Source organism: Vombatus ursinus, unplaced genomic scaffold (genome assembly GCF_900497805.2).
Source record: "Vombatus ursinus unplaced genomic scaffold, bare-nosed wombat genome assembly UNPS02005236.1, whole genome shotgun sequence".
NCBI lineage: Eukaryota > Metazoa > Chordata > Mammalia > Diprotodontia > Vombatidae > Vombatus > Vombatus ursinus.
In genome coordinates, this window is record NW_020945014.1 from 9,845,945 (window position 1) to 9,868,819 (window position 22,875).

A 22,875-nucleotide genomic window follows, 5' to 3' on the forward strand; every position below is an offset into this window, starting at 1 on the left:
AAGAAGAAGAAGAAGAAGAAGAAGAAGAAGAAGAAGAAGAAGAAGAAACAGACAGAGAGAGATAAGACAGAGAGGAAAGGACAGAGGAAGAGAGAAATAATTGTGTCAAGCCTTTGGTTCCAGGACTGTGCAATGTGAAGGCAAGTCCTAGGGAGGAAGGGGAAGCTCTGAGAGTCATTTGTAATTCTGTCACAGGAGATTTGACTAGTGTTCTAGAAGTTTTCCTGCAATTTTGTAAAGCTTACAGAGAGTTACTTAATGCTAAATTATATAATCAGTAGACTTTTTTTCTTTGCTAAAATCCTTCCCCATTTTGCCATCAAGGCCAGCAAAATCTCAGATTTCAATCAAGCCATCACCCACTGGAGATGTGAAGAATGTCAGATTTCTGCTCTGTGAAGAGCAAATGGCGAGTTTCTTCCTCCTAATCAATTTATTGATATGCATTTATTAAGAGTAAGCCTGGTACTGTATTGTATACTAGAGATTTAAAGAAAGACAAAAAAAGAGTCCCTCAATTTGAGGAGCTCACATGTAAAGGAGAAGAAAACACATGAATAACTGTGTATGTATGTATATATATATATATATGTATATATATATATGTACACACACACATATATATTATATATATGTATATATAATGTCTAAGCAGTATAAATGGAAAGTAAAATCAGGAGAAAAACACTAAGAAGAGGGCAGTACATGGAGTATGGAGATAGAATGTCATGTTCAAAGAGAAGTAAATTGGGAGGCAGGTAGGTGGTGCAATGGAATAGAGCACCAGCCCTGAAGTCAGGGGGACCTGAGTTCAAATCTGGCCTCAGATCAAACACTTGACATGTACTAGCTGTGTGACCTTGGGCAAGTCACTTAACCCCAATTGCCTCACAAAAAAAAAGAAAAAGAAAAGAAAAGAAAAGAAAAGTAAATTGGCTACCGTACCTGGATTGTATGCAGAATTCTTACAGGGAAGTAAAGTAAAAGAAGATTGGAATGTTAGGAAGACCTTTAAATACCTTTTATAACTTAAATACATTAAAAGAAACCTTAGGATTACAAAGTAAATTGATTATTTTTAAATATAGCTATCAAACTATAAATTTTAAAAAGTTCACAGACCCCAGAATGTGAAGGTCTTTAAAGGTCAAATGGACATTTTCTTTTAATTTGATCTTAGAGGTAATAGGGAACCATTGGAGTTTATTGAATGTCAGGGAAGGTGAAAAAAGACAGACTTCAATTTAAAAAGAAGGAAAAAAACATTTTGGCAGCTGAGTATAATACAGTTTGGAGTGAGGGTAGACTAGAAGCCAAGAACACAATAGAAACCTGAGTGTACAGAGAAAGGGATATATAAGACAGATATTGGGAAGACAAAATCAATGACTTGGCAACAGATTCATTTTGTGGAGTGTGAAGAGTCTAGGATGACATTTGAGGTTACAAACCTTTATGACTGCAAGTATGGCAGTGCTTTTGACAGTATTAGGAAAATTCACAAGAGATGAGAGTGTGGGGGATAGAAAATTTCTTCTATTTTGGTAATGTTGAATTTGAAATACCTGTGGGTCATCCAAATTAAAATATCAAACAGGCAGGTGGTGGTGCTAGACTGAAGCATAGGTAATTGCCTGGAAAGAAACTGAGAGGTAGAGGAATTGAAGGTCACCTTGTGAATAAAGGAGATGACTAAATAATAAGTAAGTAAAAGGATTTCAGAGACCATGTACACTGAAGTCAAAAGAATCATTAGCAGTTTTTACATTAAAGAATTGGAAAATTGGAATATGGTATTCTGGAGTTCAAAAGAGTTAGGATTGCAACCAAGAATCACCTACCCAGCAAAACTGAGTATAATCCTTCAAGGAAAAAAGTGAATATTCAATGAAATAGAGGACTTTTAAACATTCTTGATGGAATGACCAGAGCTGAATAGAACATTTGACTTTAAAATACAAGCATAAAAACTAAAAGCATAAAAAGAAAAGTGTAAAAAAAGTAAATAAGAAAGAGAAATCACAAGGGATTCAATAAGGTTAAACTATTTGCATTCCTAAATGGGAAAATGATTTTATCATTATTAGTTCAGTTTGAAGGAGTATACATAGACAAAAGTGTCGGGTGTGAGTTGAATGCGATGGGATGATGTATAAAAACAAAATCAAGGATGAGAAAGAGGAATACACTGGGATAAGGGGAAAGGGAGGTAGAATGAGGTCAGTTATCTCCCATAAAAGAGGCATGAAATAGTTTTTACAGTGGAGGGGGAAATGGGAACTTAGTTGAGTGAGTACTTGAACCTTACTCTCACTTTGAATTGATTCAAAGAGGGAATAATATACACACTTATTTGGGTATGAAACATATCTTACCCTATAAAAAGTAGGAAGAAAATGTACTGAAAGAAGGCCACATGAGATCTGATGGAAAGGAAGGTGGGTTGGGAGAGGCAGTAGTCAGAAGCAAAACATTTTTGATGATGGACAGGGTGAAAGAAGAGAGAGAATAGGACAAATGGAGGAAAGAGAAAAGGATGGAGGAAAATACACAGTTAGTAATCATAACAGTGAAAAAATTTTATAGCAAGTTTCTCTGATGAGGACCTCATTCCTCCAATATATAGAAAACTCAGTCAAATTAAAAAAAAAATAAGAGCCATTCCCTAATTGCTAAATGGTCACAGGGCATTAACAGTCAGTTTTCAGACAAAATAAGCAGAACTATCTATAATCATGTCAAAAATGCTATAAATCACTATCTATTAGAGACATGCAAATTAAAATAACTGAGGTACCATCAAATTAGCTAACATGACAAAAAACGAAAAGAACAAAAGTTGCAGGAGATGTGGGAAAATTGAGACACTGATGCACTATTGTTGGAATAGTGAACTGATCTAACCTTTCTGGAGAGCAATTTGGAACTATGCCCAAAGGGATATAAAAGCATGCATACCCTTTGACCCAGCAATAACACTACTATGTCTTTATCCCAAAGAGATACATAACTAAAAGGGAAAGGACTCACATATACACAAATATTTATAGCAATTCTTTTTGTGGTAGCTTGGAAATTGAGGGAACACATGCCCATCAATTGGGGAATGACTGAACAAGTTATAGTAGATTATTGCGATGGAATATTATTGTACTATAAGAAATGATGAGCAGAATGCTCTCAGAAAAGCCGGGAAACACTTGCATGAACTGATGCAAAGTGAAATGAACAGAACCAGAATGTTCTACACAGTAACTACAATATTATAGAATGATCGACAGTGAATGATTTAGCTATTCTCAGTAATACAATGATCCAAGACAGTTCCAAAGGACTTATGATGAGAAATACTCTCCATCTCCAGAGGAAAAAAAATGATAGAGTATGAATGTAGATTGAAGCATGCTTAAAATAAAATGACTTTATTTCTTCTTCTTTTTTTTTTTGGTTTGTATTTTCTTTCACAACTCATCTAATCTGGAAATATATTTTGCATGGCTACACATGTATAACCTATGTTAAATTGCTTGCCTTCTCAATGAGGTGGGGATGATAAACAGAGAGGGAGAGAATGTGGAATGCAATTTTTTAAATGAATATTAAAATTGTTTTTATATGTTATTGGGAAAAAATAAAATATTAAATTATATATATATACATAAATACAGATAGATATACAAGCCTCAGTTTGTTGTGAATCTCAAAGAAAATAATACATTTTTTTCCTTTTGAGCTTAATATATATATATATTATATATATATATATATATATATATATATATACCCACACAATGGTTTTACTATCATCAAGAAAGGAAAGAATCAATCAATCAATAAACACTTACTAAGGTTTTTCTATGCGTCAGGCACTGCACTAAATGCTGGAGATATTAAAAAATGCAAAAGACAATCTCTGTCCTCCAGGGGTTTACATTCTTGAAAAAAAAAGAGGAAAGAAGGAAGGAAGGAAGGAAGGAAAGAAGGAAGAAAGGAAAAGATAGATGAAGGAAGAAAAAGAGGAAGAAAGAAGAGGTGGGCACTTTATTTTCCCCATTTTACAAAAGAGGAAGCTAATAGAAGGTTAAGTGATACGGTCATGGTCACATAGCTAACAAGTGCATGGGGAAGGTTGGAACTTAGCTCTCACTGAGTCTAAGTGTAGTATTCTAGTCGCTATGTCACCTAACTGCCTATAATTGCTAAACTATTGTTCTGGCAGGGGATGGATTTTGAGTTTTCTTGGCATTTGAAATCTTTCTCTCCTTCCCACCTTTCTTTATTTTTAACGTTGGACATTAGGAAACTAAGCAATCCTTTTTTTTTTTTAGCCTCTTACTTTACTTTTCTCTTTTTCCTCCCTTTCTTTACATGAACTGTGACACCATACTGAACCTGGCTGGGGACCTACCTTATGCCTTAGGGAGGAAATGAAAAAAATTACTCCAAAATTCTTTGCAAAGGGAAAAAGAAACCAAAAACCCTTCCCATCCTAAGTATTTTAAAGAGGAACATATATACTTCTTGAAGTTTTTTCAGTGAACAACCTAACAGGAACTCTGGTCCTTTGGAGAGTTGCTCCCCACCCCTACAATGAAGTTGATGATTACTCTAAGAGTCATAGAGAGAAAAATAATTACCAAAATTAAACATTATAATGAAGAATTTCATTAAAGAAATGTATATATGGAAATATGGACTGATCACTACATGGAAGGAGAAAGTAAAATGAAGGGAGAAGGAAAAGAAGAGGGAGTGTGTGTCTGTACTCATGAGAGAGAGACAGAGACACAAAGACAGATTCAGATTACAGACAGAAAGACAAATAGACAGATTGACAGACAGAGAGATAGATAGAGAGAAACACAGAGAGAGGATTTAATGAAGACTCTGTGTGTGTCATTGGAAGCCATAAAATGTGATCTATATTTGAAAAAAGGCTTCAACTTATTCTGTTGGAAACCTGTGGTACAGTTATGGAAGGACACACATTGATAGGAATGAATAGATGAATTATGATCTACTTTATTTAAGGTGATACCCATATTAATAATATCTTATATTCATTGGAGTATATGACAAGTAGTACCAGTATGGAACAGTGGTTAGGGTAATAGGCTGAGTGTTAAGAAGATTTAGATTCAAATCTAAGATTCTGAAGCTTTTTAACTCTATGACTGTGGACTCATCCACTTAACCTCCCACTGTCTAAATCAAATCTGTAAAATTTATCTAAGTCAGATGGTTTGCTATCTGCATTAGCAGAGCTTGTTCCCTTACTAGGAATACTCTATAATACTGACATCACATGCCTTTCATGTATTCAAGTAGATACAACATATAAATTCAATGAATTATTTGACTATGCCTAGCAGAATTCCAAGTCCATGGGAGGTTAAAAAAAGGGTGTGAATTAAATGATCTCTATGTTTCCTTCCAGTTATGTGTTATAGTAATTAGTGCATGTAAATAGCTTTGGTCTTTTCATCTTTTGTGCTTCCAAATCAGATGCAGTTATTTTGCAATGAAAGGTTAAGAAAAGACAAGAGGAAATACTTTCCACTGAAGCTGGGAAGAGAAGCTTGTTATCCTTACCAAGAGAAAATCAGAACTCCAAGGCACTGAGAATAGGTTGGTAGCTACAGAGTGATGAATCCACCAACATAATTGACTGCATTATTAGATAACGCTGAGGAAGGGAAGTTGTTCTACTGAACTGACTGGCCTTCAGATGGAAAGTTGAGGTTTCCTTTACTTAGGAGACTATAGATTTCAGAGAGGGAAATGTAGAAGAACCACAGAGATAAGCAGGTAAATACATCTGAGCTGATGTCTCTTTGTAGAAACATTAAATTCAATTTATCAAACCCTCGTCTATGTTAAGTGAACCCTGACTAAGTTCTCAACCTTGAAATTGGGGGTTGGAGTAGAGGGACATAAACAGGAAGAGGAAAGAATGTCAAAAAGAGTGAATAATATATTGCCTTTTATTTTTATAGCTGTTTAATAGAACCATTCTTTGTCGATACTTTGTTAGTCTGAATGGTTACAACGGATTAGAGAAGATGGCACTGAAGTTTAGATCTCCTGAGGCTTGACCCAATTTTATGATTTTATATAAGTATAAATGATAGATAGATATAGATATGAACCTATATACACAAACTGTATATAATGTGTGTATATATACATATATCTATATATGTATCCACATAAACATGTATATATACCCATATGCATGTATATACACACATTTATACATATGTAGCATGCACAGTGGCCATGCTCCAGTAAACCATCTTGGCAGAAGGGCTAAATCAGGGTGAGGGTACCTGACAAGTCTCAAATCCATCTTTGAGTTAGTGGGGTGTCTATCCCAAGCATGTGAAGACTTCCCCGGTGGAATTGGCAGATGGGAACAACTGTTCCAGTGGCCATTAAGGTGGCAGAAACAGACCTTGTTGGAGTGCTTAGAGCTCCATCAGACATCGAAGACCAAGATCATCCACTGCATCCTGGTCCATCACCAGTCATCTTGACTTTTGTCTTGTCACTGGACTTTAATGACTCTGGAAGAAAATGTGAGGCTGATGACTGTGCAACTGCCTCACTTAAATCCAATTCATACATAGTGAAGACATCACCCTGTGATGTCACTGGTCCTCCTCAAAAATAAAAGACAAGGGCAGCTAGGTGGCGCAGTGGATAGAGCTCCGGCCTTGGAGTCAGGAGGACCAAAGTTCAAATCAGGCCTCAGACACTTGACACTTACTAGCTGTGTGACCTTGGGCAAGTCACTTAACCCCAATTGCCTCACCAAAAAGTAAAAAAAAAAAAAGACAAATAACAACAACAATATAAACCCATATCTATATATATCTCCATATATTTTGTCCTTAAAATTATAGACATATATACATATGTCTATACAATTCTTACAACAACATATATGTGGTCATATATACATATATACTCACATATGTATATGTACATCTATTGATGAAATTAATATGTAATTATATATGTATATATGCACATGTATATGTGTACACATTCTATCTCTATCTATCTTTCCTAAAGATAAAACTTGATCTGTACAGCTTTAGAGCTGATAGCCTAAATCAGTAGATACTTTGTTCCAGCTATAATGCAGCACCCAATATATGTTAGGTTTTTAATAAATGTTTTAAAATTCATCCATTGATTTGCATATCCCTGCTAATATTAAGTTCAAAGATCTTTTCTAGAGTTAATGGTTTTCTAAAATGTAAGATTATGAATATATTGCATTCTTGTAATGGAATCTTGAAGTATGCTAATTTACAAAAAGTTGGCTGTCCTGGCCCTTTACAAACTAGGTAACTTAAAAGCTTACACTCCCCTCAAATACCAGTTGAAGTCATTTTGGTGGAAATGCAGACCTACTACTTTTGTGTTTCTTCTTGCTGTCTGGACTGCATCTGCATCAGAAGAAGACAACAGATGGGCTGAGTATAGAGATTGGAACATTCCAGGTTTTTGTGAGATCTGATCATCTGCTTGGATGTCTTTAAAGTGCTGTGAGTGTACATGTTTGTGTGTGTGTTTTGCCCTTCCTTTTTTTCTTCCTAGTCTGTTAAACTCAGATAGGCTGAAATGATGTTGTTGCTATTGTTTCTGTCTCCTATGTTCCTGTTCTCAAAGAAGACTCCACTTCTGGGTCTGAATGCCATCCTCTCATTTTCTCATCAATGAAGTCATAAAATGACACAAGATTAGGATAATGTTGGTTGTTAGAAAATATGTCAAAATTAAGAAGGGTAAGGCATAGTTGGAGATATTGCTGTCATTGGAATTACTGCTACTTTTCATTATTTGAAAATAGTTAGGGGCATAAAGGAAGGGAGAAGGGACTTTTGGAGACCTAGATAGAGTAGATTAGTGGGCCTAAATTCTTCTCTGGTTCAGGCTCAATCCTTACCTATGGACTAGTGAAAAGTTTCCTAATTTTGGATTTATAGAGTTCAAGTTCAAATCTCTTCTTTGCTACTGGCTAATAGTAATAGCCAACATTTATATTTAGCATTTTAATGTTTGCAATTTTGAATTTATAGATTAAACATTGACATAAACAGAGTCAATAAATCACCACCTATTATGTTTCAGTTACTGTTCTGCGGCTCTGAGGCTAGAAAGACAAAAATGAAATCTTTGACCTCAAGAACTTTATATTCTATCTGAGGAAATAACAAGTGTACACAAAAGTAAACGTACAACATAAACAAAATAAAAATAAGATTAGTATTCAGTGAGCAGAGCTCGTGGGAGATAAAATTAGATAGAGATCATTGAGTAATAAATCTGTTACTCAGAGAGATACTTACTAGAGAGGTTAAGTGATTTGTCAAGAGACACATAGCTAGAATGTATATGAGGAAGGATTTGAATCCAAGTATTCTTGACTCTAAATTAGAAAATACCTCTATTGACTACAGCATGCTGCCTCTCAGGTCAGGGGAGTTAGTCTCAGAGTCTGGAAGACCTAGGTTCCAGTCCTGCTTTTGATTCATATTTGACATAGCATCCTGGGCACATTACTGAAATTCTCAAGGTTCTGGGCAGCTTTTTAAGTTGCAGAGAAGATGCCCAACCAGCTGGTAGAGGGAGTTTTCTCAATGAAGATTTCTGTATACCAATGAAATCATAAGTCCTACTTCTATTTTTTTCTCTTTGTGGGGTTGAAGGTCACTAGCAACAGGATAGATTGGGAAAGTCCTCATGTACAAAATGGAAATTGTACTTAGAGTTCAAGGAAACCTGAGATTTTAAAATTAACAAGTGATGAGGGAATGTGATCCAGACATGAGAGCTAATCTGTGCAAATGTACATAGGTTAAAGATGTAATGTTAAGTATGAGGAGAGCAAATAGACTAATTTGATTGTAATTTAGAATAGGTGAGGGAAGAACTATATAAGAAGTCTGGAAAAGTAGGCTGGATCCAAACTGAGATAAATGTTCAACAGAGGAGATTATATTTTTTGCTTCAGGCAACAGAGAGACACTGGAGAGTGTTGAACAGGTTGTGATATCGTTAGATAAGGAATATCAATTTGGCAGCTGTGTGGAAAGAAGGCTGCATTGGAGAGAGGAGAGGCTAGAGGCAGGAAGCCAGTTAGTAAGCTATTGTAAAAATCCCAAAGGGAGGTAATAAATGCTTGAACACAGGTGGAGAGGAGTGGGTATGAGAGACGATAAGCTAGAATCCATAGAATTGACAAGTGATTAGACTGGGAAAATGATAGTGAAGAGACAAAGACAAATCTGTGTTTGTCAACCTGAAAGACTGGAAAGATAGTGATGTTTCCTAGTTTGGAAACAGCAGAGTTAGAAAGAAGGTTTTGGGGAAAATATAACATCCATTTTGGACACAGTAAATTTGAACTACCTAGGGAGCATCTAGTCAGAAATTTCCAGTACAAAATTGGTGGTGCATTATTAGGAGAAAGATCAATATAGATATATTGATATGGAAGTTATATATATATACATATATATACATATATATTTGAATTCATGTCATCTTTGCATAGAGATCATGTTAATCTTTTCTATTTCACTAGGATTTTTATATACATGCTACCCACTTAGGCTCAAATTCTGTCTGTAATGCTAACTGTATGAATATGGAATCATAGATCTGTAGCTAGAAGGGACCTCAGAAGGAAATTGGTCAAGGTTCCTCATTTTAGAGATGATACAAAGGAGCTCAAAGAAATGAAGACATTTGCTCAAATTCACACAAGTAATGGTCATCAAAAGTGGTATTTAAACCCACTTCTAAAAACACTTCCAATGTTCTTCCCACTGTACAACACTGAGTTAACTGAGTCTCTAAGATCCATTCAATAAATAGGCATTCTGACTAGGAGATGAGCTTTTCCTATGATGAAAACAGCAATCTTCTAAATATTGATGTATGGTATCAGTGATATACAAAAATTCAGACCACAGATTATCAGTAATTTCTCGTGATATTCACCCACCATTTGTGTGAAACTTCTGTACAGTTTCCCATCAATGGACCTAGGGTTAATACTACTTTCACTGAAAGAACACCAGTGGAGCACATCAAAAGAGTACCAATAAGTCCTCACTTTCACTACATTATCGGGTTGCCTTCTTTTCCCATTATGCATCTGTGTGATAACATTCTTTCTGCCATGTCTATTGGGTAATGTTTTCTTGGTAATTTTTTGTAGTTGATTTGCTCTTATGAAGTAACTTTTCATCACCCTTTCAATGATCCTCATCTTTAATTCTTCACAAGACGTGATGTTTCATAACTCAAAGTCATAAAAAGTTACCAGAAAAAAAGTGTTACTAAGTAAAAATTAGCCTTTATTTCAAGGGGAAGAGAGGAATTTGCAATACTGATAAGGCATCCATTTTGAGATTTTCTAGTGGCACTGAGTGATATATGACTATATATCAGGAGATAAACTAAGGCAGGGTATATAGATCTAGAATTATATGCATAGACGTTATAAGTTTGGCAACCATTCATCTTTAAGTTGTATGTCTTCTTTGATACTGGCGATCAGAATGTTGTCAAGCAGTTATGTTTATTGTACTTTTCAAGAAAACTTGAATGGTTTTATCAAATGTATGAGAAATACCTTATTTAAGATGAAAACTTAAGATAGCATTTTATTTAACTGATTGATTTCTTTGTAGTCAATAATCCTTGAACATACTGGTATCTTGTATTTTCTAAATGTCTCAGTAAGTTTTGTAATAGTAAACATGTTGACTTCTATAAAACACAACCTGCTAATTCTCTTCTCATATCTGCATCAAAAATGTATGTTATTGTCACATCTTACAGAGGTGAGAAAATGGGCATATTGGTTGACAGTTGTATATTCTCTTGCATTCATTTGTCTGTAAAACAATGTGATGTTTTAAGCATTTGATTGCACTCCTCTTCTTTTTCTGGATGACTTAAGAATTGATCCCTTCAGCATCCTCAAAATTGTCTTACCTCCAACAATACTTCCTGTGTTTTAAGTTTCTCACATCCAGTTCTTCTCATCTTTGTTCTTTAGTGCCATTTCCAATTCCCTAGTGTACATTAGGGACTGAAGAAGAACCTGAGGCTAATAGGGGTTAAGTGCTTTGCCCATGATCACACAGCTAGCTTCGTAGAGGTAGAATTCAAACCCAGGTCTCTCATGACTCCATGCATATGTAGGCCTCTTCTTGTGAACCCCTGAGCCAATCCCTGAGCATCTCCAGTTTCCATATGTAAATTGAAAGGATTGGATTGTAGCTCAAATATCTATGTGAGGGAAATAATAATCCATAATCTAACCAGACTATTGTGAAAAAATGATTTGTACTAAAATAAAGTAGTTTATGCAAATATATTAGGAGCTCAATGTCTTCACATCCTCAAAGCTGTTTTTGTTTTATAATTAGATTCTCTGAAAGAGCAGCTTTCCACACTTTTTCATCCCTCCTCATATCTCCCAAGTTTTCTTCCTGCCTGTATCTACCATTTCAGCTGAGGATGTTGTCTCATATTTTACTGAAAAATATTTCACAGAGACATGCCTTTTTTTCCCCTCTCCTGATCTTACATCACTGAAATGCCTTCCCCTATTCTGTCCTGTCTCTGTCTGACATGAAGATGGGGTTCTACTTGCCAATGCACAAATACTCCCATTCTGTCTCATCTTCTCAGGCAGATTACCTAGTCTACCATCTAAGTTCCTAACTAATTTTCTGATTAGTTAGTTAATTCAGGCAGTCTGCTGGCTTCTTCCCTGCTGTCTACAAATACACCTGTATCTCCCTCATCATCAGAAAACTTTCTCTTGATCTATCCATTCTTTTTCTTTTTGAACAGGAAATACTTTTTATTCATTTTAAAGCTTCAGCTTTCACTTTTTAAAATTTATTTTTTATTGTTAAAACTTAAATACACAGTAAGAAAAGAAAAAAACATATTGAAACTTACATACAAAATAAGAAAAGAAAAAAAGCATGTCATGTGCAGAGCAGAATGTAAGAGAGGATTCAAAATATATAGCAATAAATTTCCATTTCAAAAGAGCCTTTATAGGAAATACTATGTGTAGTGTTGAGAGCTGTCCATCTTTTTTTTACTTCCTTGTAAGTGTTCTTTTGTTCTCTGCTGTGCACTTTTTACTTTGTTCTTTTTTCCCCTTTCCTCCTCTCCCCAAAGGTTATAATTAAGCACAGATAAATTTATTTGTAGTTATAGACATATACATATATACACATTTTGTTCTTATATTTGTGCATATCTATTTCCTGTCCCTCCTAACTCCTCTACTTTACCTCTGCCTGCCACTTTGCCCTTCTTTTACTAACCCACTCTCTTCCTAGTATCCCTCCCTCATCCTCTCATTCCCATTAATATAAACACACCTCTATACCCTTCCTTTAAACTATTCCCTCCTCCTCCCCTCTAGAGATCCCTCCCTCATCCCCACCCTCTCCCTATATTTCTATAGTGGTTGTTTCCAAAGCTGTTAATTGTTCAGAGTATTTCTTTGTTTTTTACTTTCTGGGCCTGTGGAGACTCCTTGCCAAAATTTGCCAGTGTACCCATAATGTTTAAAATGATGAAAGAGAAAATAGGAAGTATCTAAAAATAACCACAAAGCAGTCATCAAAAGCCCTAAATGAACTGTCACCTGAAGCTGCATTACAAATGATACCCTCAAGAACCCTGCATTCCTGTCTCACCAGTGAAGGTACTAACCATACCTGGACTATTCCCAGAATCTGTAGTATTGACTGTCTGCCTAGTTTTAGGCAAAAAGTCTAAGCCAATCACTATGTGAATTAGAAGAAATCTTGGGAGATATTTGTGAAAGGATCAGCGTTTTCCTGACACTGCTCCTTTCTCCCACATACAACATAAGAAGGCTTTGTCTAAAGGAAGAAAAAAATGTTTCCACAACCTAATTGGCCTTTGTGGTTTGCCTAAGCTTCCCTGAAAAAGTTTCCTACTTATCTAAGGGCATGAAAAGTCCCAGCAACATGGAACCATCCTGTCAGACTTGGTAGATTTCTTAAGTTTATTGGATTAACATCCACCATCCCTCGATGACCAAACCAGTTTGCAAATGGAAGTGAGAAGGCCACAGAGATAAAGAAACTAAGTGCTGCTCTATCCAGGTTATACGTTCTTGCTGTGTTAGGCCAAAGTAAAACTCTTTGTTTTAAATCTTTAATTACTTACAAGACTCTCAAAGTTTGAAACAACCTCACAGAGTCCATTCTAGAAATGACTAAGAATATCCTCTACGGTATATAAATACAGTTTCATTAAAATATGTCAAGACCCAGGGCCCTATCATTACCCTAACTGACATCCTCTAAACTTTCTCTACCTTATCAATGCCATAATACCATAACATATATCACATCACATCACCTCGCATCACCTCATAGCAAAATAACATAACATAAATGTTATGTAACATATAAATAACATAAATGTGTTGTAGTCAATCTACAAATGAAGAAACTAAGGCAACATGATGTGGTAGAAAGAGTAATAAATTTGCAATCAGGAGGGTGAGTTTGGATCATCATGGCAGATTCAGCTTACTTTTCTAAGCCTTAGTTCCTATATGTAAAATGGGGATAACATTTATATTCCCCACCTTATAAAGTTATGTTAGGGAAAGTACTTTGTAAATCTTAAAAGTCCTTTTGCAGAATGAACTGTTATTAGTAAGATTCAAAAAGAATAAGTGATTTATCTAAGGTCATACAGATGCAATGTTAGCTCTAATAGCTAGGTTTTCTGACTCCCAATCTCTCTGATTCATCAAATTGTCATGCAATAATTTTAATTGAAGTATCAAAATACTGAAAGTATCAACCTTTAAAAAGTATTTTAATTAACTAATTAATTATTAATTATTTTATTATTAATTTATTTTTAGTTTTCAACATTCATTTCCACAAGATTTTGAGTTCCAAATTTTCTCACTACCTCACTCCTCCCCCACCCCAAGACAACATGCATTCTGAATACCCCTTCCCCTTATCTGTCCTCCCTTCTATCACACCCCCACTTCTCTTATATCCTTCCCCTTCTATTTTCCTTTAGGGCAGGATATATTTCTATACCCCATTTTCTGTATGTCTTATTTCCCAGTTGCACATAAAAACAATTTTTAACATTTGTTTTTAAAGCTTTGGGTTCCAAATTCTCTCCTTTCCTCCCTCCCTACCCACCCTCATTGAAATGGAAAGCAATTCAATACAGGTTGTACATGTGTAGTAATGCAAAACACTTCCATAGTAGTCATGTTGTGAAAAACTAACTATATTTCCCTTCATCCTATCCCAACCCCATTTAGTCTATTCTCTCTTTTGACCCTATCCCTCCTCAGAAGTGTTTGCTTCTGATTATCCCCTCCTCCAATCTACAGTCCCTTCTATTCCCCCCCTCTCTTATCTCCTTCTCCCCTATTTTCCTATAGGGTAAGATAGATTTCCATACCCAATTGAGTGTGTATGTTATTTCCTCCTTAAGCCAAATCCTATGAGAATAAGATTCACTCATTCCCTCTCACCTTCCCCCACTTCCCCTCCACTGTAAAAGCTTTTTCTTGTCTGTTTTATGTGAGATAATTTATCTCATTCTTCCTTTCCCTTTCTCCTTCTCCCAGTATAATCCTTTCTCATCCCTTAATTTTATTTTTTAGATATCACCCCTTCATCTTCAATTCATCCTGTGCCTTCTATCTCTCTCTCTCTCTCTCTCTCTCTCTCTCTCTCTCTCTCTCTCTATCTATCTATCCATATATTTTTCCCTCCAACTACCCTAATACTGACTTAATATAATGATTCCATGATCATGATCCTCTCTCTCTTACTCACTCTATGGCTCTTTGATCCCTTTGGAGTTGGTCCCAAAAGTAAAAGTTCCCAAAAGTTAAAATAAAATAAAGTACTTAAGGCAGCAGGAGTATCAGGAGGCATAAACCTATTATTGCTAGATACTACATCTTTCCCAGAATCTGCAATTTAAGATCCATAAACCAAGTGAGGGGTTTTGATATCCGGGGCCTATCCCTCTCAAAAACTCACTTTGCTTAAGTTTTTGGCAAAACTTCCTCTTCCTCGTTGTTTGCTAGTCATTCTCTCTGCAAAAGCTACTCAGGAAATGCATTGATATGTTTTGATGATTGTTTCTGAGGCCATGAATATTTGTGTTCCTTCCATCTTTAAAATCAACCAGTACATATTATGTATAAAATAATCTTTATTTCACATCTTCCCCTACAAAAAAAAATGCAAAGAACTCACAGGAACAAATAGACAAAATCAGAAAACACATAAATTACCTCCACAAAAGTTCATAAATAGTCAACACAATTTTCCCTTGTCTCCAATGAGTTCTTTTTTTTAAACCCAGAGTCTTGTATTGTTATGAATCATCATCACCCCATGGCTTAGACACAACAGATAATGTGACCCAGTAAAGAGACTCCTAGACCTGGAGTCAGGAAGATCTGAAAACAAATATAGTCTCAGGCAATTATTAGCTATCTGACCCAGAGCAAGGCACTGTAATCTGTCTGCCTCCATTTCTTCAATTGTAAAATGGAGATAATTATAATACCTACCCAAAGTTGTAATTTAGTTCAATTCCCTCAGCCAACCCTGAAAGGTGGAAGGAAGGGAGTACATTCTTTGCCCATTAGAGCCAGATCTCCTTTCCCCCCTCCATCCCAGTTTATTTTTTGGGTCTTTTCCCTCCCCCACCCTAAACTCTGAAGCCATTTGGTAAAATGTCATATAACACTCCAGTAAAATAAGATGCACAAAAATAATAATAACACCTAACTCACAAAATTGTTGCGAAGATCAAATGAGATAATATCTGTAAAACACTTAGAGGTAATTAATAAATTGCTTGTTTCCTTCCTGTCCTGCAAAAGGAATTGAACTTAGATGACCAGATTAATAGTGAGGCAACATCCCAAAAATGTGGATCTTCTTCAGCATCAACAGACACTCCTCCCAATCCTTTTCTACCTTGAAGTACCACTCTGTGTTTTAGAAGGCAAATGCACTCTGGGGCTGCTGGTCATGCAAACACTTTCTCATTAGACCTGCACTGTCTGATTAATTTCCTACAATAGTGGGGATTAAAGTACATGTCAACTGTCCATCTGTGTCATGGTTTACTCCCTTACTGCTTCCCCAATTGTATGGGATATGTGGACAATCCTCCATGGGGTTTCTTGTTACATGCTAATGATACATCACAGATTCACAGATGTTATAATTGACAGGGAATTCAACAGCCATCTAGTTCAATCCATACCTGAGAGGGATATCCACTTTTAATAATTCATAACTATGTTTGAAGTCATTTATTGGGAGAGAAGCCAGCACTTTTTGAGGTAGATCGATTGACAGCTATATTTGTTAAGAACTTTTTTTCTCTCATCATGACTTTGACTCTTTGCAACTTCCTCCTTCTACCCCTGGTTTCCCTTTTAGGGTTAAACAGAACACATGTCTAATACTGCTTTCATTTGGTAGCACTTGAATAATTGAGGATAGCTATCATATCCACCCTTAATTCTTGTCTTCTCCATGACAAAAAAAAAACAAAACAAAACAAAACAAAAACCCAAACCAAACCAAACCAAACAATATATATATATGTATATATTGTTGACTTGAATGTTCAAATTCCTTATGCCTTTTTCACACTTTTTATGGAATGTTGTGTATATTCTTTAAACTTTCTGTGCCTTCATTTTCTCCTATGTAAAATAAGGCTATTAACTTTCACCTTACCTATGCTGGGAGAATCAAATGAGAAAATGTGTGTGGAAGTTTTGTCACCATTAAGTTCTTTAAAAGTGTGAGCTATTGTTATTTTTCTCTGTCTTTCTGCCCTCTGGGTATATTTCAGGGCTGTCAGGTGGACTAGTGTAGTAACTGAAGTCATCATTTGAAGTTGGGTATCATTGAATATCACACTTGAGTGGCTCTTTCATTCCAGATTACAGTCTAGTTATCATACAGATCAGATAGAGAAAACATCGCTGAAGCCTAGGAAGTAGTTGGTGTTTATAATACAAGCTCTCTTTGAACTTTTCAAAGTCCCTAGAATATTCTTAATCTTTCCTCTTTGGTCTTTGTTTGCACAGCTGAGATTACAAATTGGAGTTTTTAAGAAAAAGTCTGGCACTAAAACTAAGCAATCATTTGGACACTATTAATGTTCTGGTTTGGCCTCACTTTGTTTAGTGAAATATATTATGCATGAGGAATCCCAGTTCAAGGATTTATCTAAATTGGCTCTGTTATAGTAGATGACAGCAAAGGGATTTCTTTCAAAATTAGCTCATGTCTTCTGAATTATCCCCAACTCCCAGGAAATCATCTAAAATCATTTCCATGGTCACTGGCTAGTGCAGCTATTTTAGGCCATAGCTAAACTATTTCAGTCATGCAGTCACAGAGCTAAACGGAGTGCTGGTGTTTCATAGTCAGTCAGTCCACAAGCATTTATAAAGTATCTACTCTGTTTCAGACATTTCACTAAGCAAGCAAAGAGAATACAGAGAAAAATGGGTAGGGCAGGGATAATCCATGTACTCAAAGAGCTCAATGAGGGAAACAACATGCAAGCAACTATATACAAATAAGTTATACACTGGATAAACTGGGTATAGTATCTGTGAGAAGGCAGAGAGAGAAAGAGAGAGAGAGAGACAGAGAGAGAGAGAGAGAGAGAGAGAATATCAGGAGTGGGATTTAGAACTGGAAAATACCTAAGAGGCCATTGAGGCTCCATTTTACAAATGAAGAAACTGAAGTTCAGAAAGGTTAAATATTTTGCTCAGCTTCACACAACTAGTACATTTCTGAGGCAGCAGTCTTCCTGTCTCTAAGTACACCATTCTGTCCACTCTGAGACTCTCCTTTGAGGGTTCTACTCTTCCAGGTCTTCTGAGTTCCCAAGATATGGGCAAAATTAAAACACAGTCTACATCCACTTTTAGAGTGACCTCACTTAGAAAAACCCAGACTTTTCACAGAGATTTCATTCCATTATAGGGCGGAGGTTGTCCTCTAGAAAGGTTGCCAACTTCTGCAAACCTTGATTGCAAAGATGAAATCAAGATGAAAAATAATACAGGAAAAAAGAAACTCTTTATTTATTTAATAGACTCCTGTATGGTGATAGTAATATGGTTCTTCAAGTTTATTGAGACTGGCAATTTGCTCAAGGAGATTTTTTATTGTCCAAAAAAGAAAAAAAATCTCCATTTCATCTACTTCCCTGCACCTATCTCATTGAATCCACTATATTTATTGCTATGTTATCAATTCTACCTGGTTATTGAGTCTTTGGGTCCTCTGATCATAAAGAAACTCATTTTCTATTGACTCTTCTCTGAAGGGTGATGATATCCTATGACATCTGTTTAAACTGAATTTGATAACTGAGAACACAAATCATTGAATCTTAAAATCTTGGGGCTTTAGGGGGCCTCAAATCTTAACCAATACATGCTGAGTAGGAATCTCCTTCACAAGCACAAGTTATTGTCCAATATCTAAATGAATAAAGCCCTTGAAACCTCCCTTTCTACTTTTTGATAGCTCTAACTCTTAGAAAGCTTGTTTCCCCTATCATATTGAAGCAAGTCTCTATGTAAATGTCATTCAGTTCAATATTTTCCCACAAATTGCCTGAAGATAATTTCTTTATCTCCCCAAATTATTTCCTCTAAACCCCCAAGTCCAAGTTCCTTCAATTAATCTCCTTGTGGAACAATTTTGCATTCCTAATCAAATCTTCCTCTCTAGATTGACTAATCAATATCTTTCCAAAAGCATGGCATTCAGAACTAAATGAAACACTTGAAGTATGACGTGAACTATAGAGAAAGTGCAATAAGGTAGAAAGATCATCAGCTTGAATCAAAGGGCCTGGGCTTAATTCCTTCTTCTAAAGTTTATTACTTCAGTGAATATGAAAAAGTCACTAGGTTCCTGAGACTTGGATTCCTCATGTATAAAAGGAGAAGGTTGGATTAGACAGCCTTTTAAGATTGATCCTTTTAAACCTTCCGTACTGTGAATACTCTTCCTCTCAATGCAACCCAAAAAACAAAGCATTTTTTGACTGCTCTGTTATGCTTTTGCACTTGTCCATTAAAATTCTTTGGGTTTCTTCATTTGTAGACACTGATTCCCAAATGTAGCTTTCCTTCTTTCTGCCTTTATTGATCCATCCCTTAAAACAAAACCAAAAAAAAAAAAAGAGGAAGCAATGCAATTTCACTAAAAAACATGTAAAAATGTCTAACATGATCTGTAGCGTTTCACACCCATATGGTGTTCATGAACATAGATAGGAAGAAGTTGTGTCTTTATATCAACAGAATTGGTTTCCTTTGTAATTCAGATATTTTATTTTATATATTTAAAAAACATTATTCTGTGAAGGGGTCCATAGGATTCACTAGACTTACAAAAGGGTCCATTACCTCCCCCCAAATTAAGACTCTCTGCTCAAAATAATACATATTGAGAGGCAGCATGTTCTAAAAATAGTTAAAGTCCTTGTTTTTTTTTTTCCTGGGTGCGGGAGTGGTCAATAAATTTGGCATCAAATTCAGCCTCTGAAACCCGTGATATGGGTGATCATAGGCAAGTTGCTTAACTTTTGTATGCCTGTTTTCTTTTCTATAAAATAGTGATTGGCATCACATGTATTTCCTACTTTATTAAGTTAATATGTCAAAGGACATAATATATATGTAAAGTGCTTTGCAAATTTTAAGGAGAAATATAACTTCCACATTGATGCTACTCAGAAGGCATATTTTTGGGCATTATATATATTTTTAGTGAAATCCATCTTCAAGATTCAAACTATGTGTCCTTAGTGGCCATGAACCACAATGAAATAAAAAGTCATAGTTCTTGGTATTTAGCTTCCATTTTGTAACTGAATATTTGCAAATACATGAATGATTTACAAAGCCATCATCAAATTCCATGCAAAAGATATAATAATCCTAACTACGTTTTGTGTATAATATGTTACATGGTATGCTGGGAATACAAAGAAAAATCATATATTTGCCCTCAAGAAGTTTATAGTCTAATGTGGAGAAGAATATAACATATATGTACACAAATAATTACAACATAGAATGATATAATTGAAAAGGAAAGATCCCCACAAAATGCTTTAGAAAAAATTGATCAATTTACGCTCATGAAGGAAGACTTTGTGGAGGTGGTGACACTTGATCTGGTCATATAACAAGAGAAGCAGACCCACAGGTAGATGTGAAAAAACAATATATCAAAAAATGTGGAAAACGTATTATTATCTGAAAGACAGGAAAAGACTGAGTTGTGCCCCTGCATATACTCAAAAAGAGTTTCCCTGAATGAAATGCCCTTGTAATCCTCTTTGTTTGTCTAAGGCTTCAATATAACTTATAAAGATCAAAACAAAGCATAGTCAAAATGCATCTCTGTGAAAGAAAATATATGATATTTCAGAATCAATTTCGAAGAAGGAATTACCAGAGCAATATATCATCATGCTGATTTAACTGTCCTGTTTTAAACAAGTTTACTTTTATATTTTTAAAAACCAGTACAAAAAGAAAGAAAAAAGAAAGAATGAATGAATAAAAAAAGAAAAAAGGAAGGAAGGAAAGAAGGAAGGATGGAAGGAGAGAGACAAGACAAAGAGAACCTTAGCATTAGACCCCATTCTCCCCTACCTGGGTCTTTCCACTTGTTATGTACTTATTACATTCTTAATTTTCTAGTCATCTTGTATCCAAGGTTAGTGTTCATCACTGTCTTTTTTCTTTTCCTCAGTCGTACTAGAAATGACTCATTTTCCAAGTTCTATTGATGTCCTTCCTAATGAATGTCTCTCACCTATCACCATTCCTGAATATAAAGAACAGATCAACTCGTTTCACTTTTCATTTGCTATTTGTAGCCACAGTCTGTAGACATGGCCTCTAAAGACAAATTAATTCACTGAGTACCTACCTACTATTTGTAAGGCCTTAAATATGATCCCAAAGCAGATAGATATTTGAATAAAGCACTGTGCCAGGCCTTCAGGGGCTTACTGGCTAGTGCAGTTGATCAGAAATGTACACATAGAAGCATATGGCACAACAGAACATGCTAAGCATATAAAAGAGGTTCAATAAAAGCACAAGAGTTCCTCCTCCCCTTTAATCCTAACATACACAATCCCTAGATAAAGTGGGAATGACATAAGGGAAAGCTTCATAGAAGAGGTGGAATTTGTAATTGATGAAAACCTTGCCAATTCAATGAATCAATACAGAGATTATGACTTATCACGTTACATATAAGAAATTATGCTGTATATTGAGAGATAATAACTATCTAAGGAAAAAAAATGAACTCTTCAATTATCCACTGAAATGAAACATTTTAAAAGAATTGTGTATGTGTTCAGGAGAAGGAAGCAAGTGGCCCCAGCATATGTATGTCACTTTCTTTCTACACAGAGCATGTATTATAAAGTGTTGGGTTCAGAGATGGGGGAAAAAAACAACTGTAGGGGTCATATTTTCCTAGAAAACTTCATTTGAATCCCTTCTTTACCCCAGTACAGTGGAAAGAAAACTGTCTTTGGAATTAGAAGACCAGGGTTCAAATTTTCTTCTTTCAGTTTACTACCTGTGAGACCTTAGGCAAGTCACTTAGCATCTCTGGGCCACAGTTTCCTCATCTGTAGAATGATTGAATTAGGCTATATGGCCACAGATGTATCTTGTAGTTATAGATCTATAACCCTGACTTTTATGAAATTATTTTGTTGGGCTTAAGTTTATTTATATGTAAAATGAGAGATTTGGACTATGTTACTTCTGAGGTTACTTCCAGCACTAAATCTATAATTTACAATATCTATATTCATGAGTATGATTAGACTATGGGCTCTGATATCATCATATCCGGGCCAGTATTACCTTTTGCCCTGAATGGGAAGTTGCCCTAAGGGTGAGAGAGGTAATGTCATTGATGGTGCTGAAGTATTCAGGGATAATTGCCAACCATCTATCGACACCTATGCCTATATCACATCTATTTGTGCCTATGGTGTTCTTCTTCCCATTAGATTGTAAGTTCTTGAAGAAAGGGGTATATATTTTGCTCTTTTTCTTTGTATCCTCAGCATAGTGCCTTGATTACAGTATAATCTAAATAGTGTATTTGACTTCACCATTATCATGCTTTACCCTAGGAAAAGCTCATCACCAGGAAATTCATCATCAGGAGATACAGAATTTGCATCTGCTTAGGTACTCTGTCCTCATCAGTACCTTTATTTGTCTCTGCTCAGAGGTCTAGAGCCAGAAAACCAAACAAAGGAATAAAAACTGCCTTTTGGAAAAGGTTCAGAAAGGCTGAACTACTCTTAATTTCTCAACAGCTGCATTACCTGGATTCTACTCCAACATCATGTTGTCCATACCTTACCTTCTTCCTTCCCCTCCTCTTTGTACCATCTTTTGTGCATTGTTTCTCCCTTGTATTACAGGATCTGTGAGGGCAGAGATTATTTTTCTTTTTATTTATGTCCTCAGCAATTAACACAGTGTGTGACACATAGCAACTGCTTAATAAATTTTTATTGTATCGTATTGTCGTATCATAAATATCAGTCTGTCTTATATGTCTAAAAACATTCTTAAGATCATAGAGTTATATCTGGAAGGCCATCTATCATTGTACAAATAAAAAAAGCCTAAGACACGCAAAAAAAAAAAGATTAAGGAAAGGAGGTAACACGACTTTA